This window comes from Athene noctua, chromosome Z (genome assembly GCF_965140245.1).
Source record: "Athene noctua chromosome Z, bAthNoc1.hap1.1, whole genome shotgun sequence".
NCBI lineage: Eukaryota > Metazoa > Chordata > Aves > Strigiformes > Strigidae > Athene > Athene noctua.
In genome coordinates, this window is record NC_134077.1 from 54,399,339 (window position 1) to 54,406,463 (window position 7,125).

The 7,125-nt window shown below is 45.3% G+C and overlaps 1 protein-coding gene across 6 annotated transcripts in view; it reads left to right on the forward strand.

The window, feature by feature from the left end:
• Nucleotides 1–6,978: 6,978 nt before the first annotated feature.
• Nucleotides 6,979–7,125, forward strand: part of TUT7 (terminal uridylyl transferase 7) — a 50,721-nt gene continuing 50,574 nt past the window's right edge. For all 6 annotated transcript variants that reach the window (XR_012635586.1, XM_074932482.1, XM_074932481.1 and 3 more), the window contains exon 1: nucleotides 6,979–7,081. The gene's annotated coding sequence lies outside the window, so the exon portion shown is untranslated. The remainder of the gene's footprint in view (nucleotides 7,082–7,125) is intronic.

The following is a 7,125-nucleotide window of genomic DNA, read 5'->3' on the forward strand; positions in this document are numbered from 1 at the left end:
TCCCTTCCTAAAGGCTGCTTGGGTCTTACACTCTTAAATCACCAGCTTTCTGGTCATGATGCCACTAATGCCCACTTTTCCTTCCTCCAGTCTTCCTCTCTATTGTTAAATACTCTCCATGCTACGTTCAACAAGGTCTCCAAATCCCTATTCTCTGGTGGCTCCAGCTTCTGCACCTTCTTTCGAATATCCCATGCTGATTGTCCTATAAATAGCGACACTAACTGTTGCATTCCCACCTCTGATCCTGGATCGAAGGGTGTGTGCCACCTCATGGTATCCCACAGCTTATCCAGGAATTCTGAGGGAGTATCTTTAGGTCCCTACTGAACAGCATATAGGGCTGACCATTTAATTGCTTTCAGTATAGCCTGCTCCAAGCTCCTTACAATCCAATCTCTATATGCACTTAGCAATCTCATATGGGCTGCTCTGTTAGGGTCCCAGTATGGATCCTGTAAGGGGAAGTGATCTTTAATATCTTTGTCTGTACCCCTGAGGTGATTGGTAGCCAGATGCTGGGCTGGTTTTAGTATTAATTGTTTTTCAGTTTCTGATGTGTGATCCAATAATAATTGTGTATCACTCCAATCCAGATCATGTTGTTTCATGAGAAACTGAAAATGCCTAGTCACCCTAACAGGGTTGTTTTGGTACCCCTTTGCTACACTTTTCCAAGTTGCAAAATCAAAGGAAGCGAACAGGACTTTTATTCTGACAGGGCCCCATCCAGCCCCATGGCCTCTCTCAGAGAAGCTGGCACCACCACTGCTTCTTCTGTCTCTGTCTCTGATATGGGGCTGTGACGGGGGGAGAGTCTGGCTCTGGCTCCTCCAAACTTTCACCCTTCTCCTGCCCACTTCCTACCGGTGGTTTATAGTACTCTGGTAAATCCTTTATTTCGGCCCCTTTCTCTTTCCCTTCCTTCTTATTTTCTCTTTCCAGCCAGCACTAGTGGATCTTGTTGGGGTGCCAGGCGACAGTTTATCTGATATTCAGGATGGTCTCAGAGGGTGAAAAACATGTCTGCATAGGAGACTTCATCCCACTTTCCTTCCCTCCTTAAAAACAGTATCAATTGCAGCAGGGTGTTATAATTCATGGTCCCATTAAGGGGCCATTTCTTCCCCTCATCCAATTTATATAGGGGCCGCCACTGATTGCAATACTTCATTAAGGTCTTTTTATTCACACTTGTGCCTGGAGGTCCCCCTATCTCCTTCCAGTGTTTTACAATGCAGCCCAGGGGGCTCTTTTTAACTATTCCCCCACTCTGGCCGCTTCCCGTCTCGTCTACTTGACCTTAACACGCTACCCGATTAAGCTGACAATATCCCCCTCAGGCAGATGGTACAGAGGTGCACTCTCCCCACAGAGTATGCACCTAAATTGAAGACAACAATGAACACAGAATTACTGCCTCCTGCTAGAGGAGATATTTCACCTGTGACACTTAAAACACTGAGCCCAAACAAACAGGCAGCACGGATGACCCAGTGGGCGGGCACTAGGGCTCTGTACTAAAGGAATGTTCACTCGTCCTTCACTCTCCCCCCACTGGTACAGAGTCTGCCCTGTGCTTCGTTCCTCTCCAGCCACTTCCCTGGCGGGGTAACAGAACCATGGGCCAGAGAACTCTGCACTCCGCAGCTGCAGCTGGGTTGCGTGTCACACACGCAAAACAATCACACAACCACACAAAGAAGCCTCTTACACTTATTACTGATGCAACATAAAATGACAAATATTACAAACATCAAAACACCAATTACAACAATTGCTAAAAGTCATAAATCAAAGCCAAAAGCATAAATCATATACCATGATCCGTTTGCCATTTATCATTTACCACAAATCCACACCTGATCGATATCGACTAAGTTATTATAAATGGCACCAGATTTTACATTTGATGGTAACACGGCAATGCCACACCACTCCCATAACACCATACTAGGAGTACCCAGGTCGACCCAGGATACCGATGTGGTCAGAGTGTCAAAACCACTCTGTCACCATGGGCCCACAACCACAGGACCACACTACCTGGGGACTTGCACCTCAACCCCAGGGGGAGCACAACGGCTCTTTACCTCGTGTAGGACATCTCCTTACGACTTATAGGTCTCCCCTTTCTCCAACATACATGATTTCATTCCTGCGAAGATCAGGAGAGCAAGGGAGCTCTCCGAGAAAGAAGCTTCAGGGCTCGCCTAGAGCATCCTCCTATCAGGCAGTCCTGCAGCCGGACAGAGAGGGTCCCATCTGGGGTGCCAACTGATTCACAGAAAAAAGACTCTACAACTCGAACAGAGTTATAAAGCGGATATGTTTACTCCGGCACCAGGGTGCAAGAGGATCTCTCCACAAAGCTTGCACCCCCACCACACATTTTACCAAAAACTTATAAAGCATGGATATCCATATTCATATTGGATTACATAACACAAACATACATATGCATGAGTAAGGCTGGGTTAGTTCGAAAGGCTGATGTCAGCAGTTTGTGTCATCTTTGCACCTGCGCATTGCCTCCTGGGGGGCGTCCTCGGGGGTCTTTGAGAGGAAGGCTCATAGTCTTTTCCCCAGAGTATATGCAGATTCTCTTGGCCAATTTATTGAATAACAAGAGTGTTTTACAGACGGTTTACTTTCTATCTTATCTAAGAGAACCAATAGAACTTCCAGCATTCATATATGGCTATCTTTACTCATTAGCAAAATTCCAACTGGTTAGAGCCACCTATTCCTCAAGGACAACAGTATAATATTTTGTTCCTCATTGTAGTCCATGGTAGATTTTCACAGCAAACTGCTTTGTTTTGATGAACACAGTAGTCCTTGGTAAAATTCCACAGAACAGTCTGGGCAAGCAGGATTCTTAGCAATATTTTTAAAAATACTATAGCTTACTATAAGTAAATAAGTAAATAAATCTCAAAACAAGTAATTATTTCTCTGCATCAGTTTTGTCAAAGACCTGAGCACACTTGGTGAGTAATGCAGGATGGGAAAGTCCAATGTGTATCTCAAGGTGATTTAATTCTGGGTGAAAACAACCGATAATTTGAGTTGTATGATGACAGTGTTACGTGATGGTGTCTGTCACCACTTCTGTGGCTGCCATATATAAGGGGTATTGTAGCAGGAACCTCTCACTGCTAGTCAAGATAGAGGCAAGAGGGGGAATTCACTGCAATGTTAAAACTTACAGCCTAGTCCAAAGGAACCAGGGGTGGAGTATATACTTTTAAATGGTTGTAATGCATGATTTGTGTTGCATGTTACAGGAATTACTACAGCAGAAACCAACTGAAACAATGAAGGATGAACCTCACAAGAAGCAGTGCAAATGCAGCAGTGAGTCGACTTGAGCTGGTTTTAGTGCCCAGTAAATCCACACAACATACCACCACTCCTGTCCTGAGCGAATACCATAACAGACGAAGCCCAAAATCATAGACCAAATTAATTCAGTGAACATTTTATGGATATTTTACAACAAAACAAACATTTTATGGGGAAAGGGGTGGTTAATGAGGGTGCATTGAGATAGGATGGGACCTCAACATGACATAAATGGTATGGAATAAGGGGTAGAGATTTGTACTGGGTTTGGCTGAGATAAAGTTAAATTGTATGGTGCTATGTTTTGGATTTACCCTAAAAACAGTGTTGATAACACAGGGGTATTTTAGTTACTGCTGAGCAGTACTTACACAGTCAAAGCCTTTTCTGGTTCTCACTCCCTGCCCTGGCCAGCGAGTAGGTTGGAGGTGCACAAGAAATTGGGAGGGGACACAACACTGGGTGAAGTTCTTCGCAGGTGTAAATGGGTCAGCTCCATTGCTTTCAGGAAAATCTCACCATAAAATATCTGACAGGCAGGTTTTCTGACTTACCTTGCAATTCATGCAGTCTTCCACTGGTGTAGACAAGCAGCAACATTTTAAATACTTCTTAGTAGCTTTTCAAGCTGAAGGGTGTTGCAACAATGAAATGCTGAGGTGACAAACAGCAGATAGAGGGTGAGGCTCCAAGAGATGGCTGAGTCATAGTCAAAACAGGCACTCCACCTCTGCTTCCTACCACTCCTATGCCTGGGCAATACCATCTCCATTAGCACCTGTATGGCAGGTTTCTGATCCCAAATGGTCCCTGTTTATCTCACAGAACAACAAAAAATCTCAATCACACACACACACACACCACCCCACACACACACCACCCCCCAAGTAAATGTAGTTACAGAGAAACTGGAAATATAATCACTCGCTTTAAGCTGGACCAACAAGTCTGCGGCAGATTCAAGATCAGCGCTCCGGAAATTCCAGAAGTTGTATCTCTTCAAAAATAAAGAACAAATCACAGTATTTGGCATCACAGAATCATATTTTAAGTTGCACTCTTAATATTTTCCGATTTCTCTCTCTTGTTTTCTTTTATTCCAGGTAGATTTAGCAAGATCTGTTAATTCTCTTTCCTGTTTCAGTATATTTGTATTCAGCACGCTAAATTTACTTTTTTTTTTTTTTTTTCACAAAAGCTGACTAATTGTATTTTCCTGCCACTTATTCAGAAAAAAAAAAAAAATCTCGGCTAATCAAAGTTTGAATCTTCCAAATATTGTGTGTATTTGACCCTTTTAGCTCACTTGTACTAGTCTGATCATAGAAAATGCTAGTATTTGAGTATATAATTATTCAACTCATCGAAATCTAAAACAGAATCTGTGAGTTGCATAAAAACAACAGGAATTTTAGTTTCATAAAAATGACGGGAACTTGACACAGTCTTACATGGGTGCACTAGCGAGGAGCTTCCATTTGTTTGACCCACTGCAGTCAGTACAACATGAAATGTGCTAAGCCTGCAGCCACTCAAACAATTTTGTGGAAGAGGGAGGGTGACAGGGCTCAGAAACATTTCTATGTTTGGCATGACAGTCACATCTGCTCACAGCAAGGCTTTTGGCAAGTTGATCTATCCTTCCACACCAGGCCCTCTCCAGAGATTGTTGCGCTAGGAGACTTTTCTTATTTTGAAACGGTCATATAGGGGAAGGTAAAAGTAATTTCCAAGTGATGCAAAGCAGTTGACTATAAAGGTATAAAGTTGCGTCTTTGAAAGGTACCATAAGTAATTTTGGGAAGTCTCTACTATTTACCTCCCTTCAAAATCTGTATGCTTGTATGCATTTTGCCAAGGAAGTCTGGATTGGAACAGGAAGGCGAATTCTCATGAGGACCATCCCATGAGGTAGGTTAGAGCACCTCTATTCCATAAATATGGATGCAAAAGAGCAGTAGGAAGTAACTGTTGCAAAGGCTCTCAAACTAAACAGGGCAAATAGTTAAAATTAATTTTAAGTACAATCAATTAGCACCCCAGCAATCATTACTAAACAGCAGATCCAAATGTCTGTGAGAGGAAAACTATTACTGCACAGTCAATTCAAGGAATTCCTGGGATTTAATGACAATCCAAAATACACAATCAATGACCTAAAAGTGAGGACTCTCAGTCTTGAGGAGTTCCCTTGGGCAGCACCCTGACCAAAGGGGAGAGTTCTCAACCACAGCCTCACTGCTTTAAAGAGGACTAACTCAAAGTGGCTCCCGCAGGGCACTCCATTTATACCCGAGCTGACTCTGATCTGCGGTCAGTATCAGCTCTCATTGGCCGAGGTGCCCAATTAACTCAAGACCTAAGAACACAAAAGGGCACAAAAGAAATCAGCAGTCACTATTTCTCAATAGGGTGCTTCAGGAAGCCTCATCTTTTTTGGGGTGGTGTTGGAGAACGGCTTGCAGAGCAAGGCCATGGGTCTGTGCAGGAGCTGATTGCAGCCATCTGAGGTAAACAAAGGAAAAAACCCAGGGTACAGTTATGCTTACAAAGGACTGTTATGTTAACAAAGAGAGAAACTGAGGTACACAACGGCCTTGAGTATGACGGTAAACAACCTTGGGAAAGAAGGCAAGCCAGAAGAGGGAAGATGTTGTGACATACCTGAAATGATACAAGGGGCTGAGATATTATAATGCAGCCTTTTACATGTATCCAATAGATTTGTGAGTAGTATGCATGATTATTGTAGAGTGCTTATATAAGGTGTGATTTCTTTCAATAACGTTGAAGCCTGCTCTAGCATTCACATTGAATCGGCTGCTTGCTTCCTCCGCCCACCGCAGGGTGGGTGCACCTGCCACAGAGACTCTCCTAAACTGGGCAGTCATCAGGTAAGGAAGAAGGCATGCAGAAATAGGAGGAAGATGTAAGGGGAAGAGGCTGGGCAAGTTCAAGCAATATTCACAAAATACCCAGGTCAGTTAATTCGATGGGAAAGGTAATTTAGCGATAAGCAAAGTAGTTTTTCTTCTACAGGAAATCAGGTTATGTATCCACTTCCTCAATTGCTCCAGGTTTCTCCACTTCCTGTAATTTGTGTTTCTCATGAGTAATTTGCTCTGAACATCAGCTGGGGTGGTTAGTTTGATGAGACGTGCAGGCTACACGGGGTTGGGTTTGGCACCCAGCAGCATGGCCGTATCTTCAGTTCTCGAACAGAGAAGCAAACAGCGTTACGTTCAGGGACTATTCTGTTGTAGTTGTTTATATTGTACTGGTTCTGTGTGCCCATCCATTTATTTACCACTGCATTTCCAGGAAGATGACTGCAGTGCACACGATACACCTCTCCAATTTGGTGGGGTTCCACAGAACAATAATTGCCACGCTCTCTGAGCTGCGAGGAAGAGCCTTCCACGGCCACTCGTGTGTCCCGCGTTGTCAGGGCTGGCCGTGACACAGCGCCTTGGCCACTGGCAGCGCGACCGACCGACGCACGTCGGGCACGGGGAGGGAGGGGCGCGGGGGTCAGGCCAGTCCCCGCCCGCCGCCGGAGCCAACCTGCAAATCCGCCGCCGCCGCCCGCCACGGCAGCCCCGCCCCGGGGGGCGGCGGGGGCGGGGCCGGGCTGCCGGAAGACCCGTGCGGACGGGCCGCGCGGAGGGACCGGTGCCGTTTCCGCCGCGGCACAATGGCAGGGCCGCCGTAGCGGGCCGGTCGTCGCTGGTCGGTGAGTGCCCTTCTCTCGGCGGGGGGGAGCTGGGCGAGGCCTTC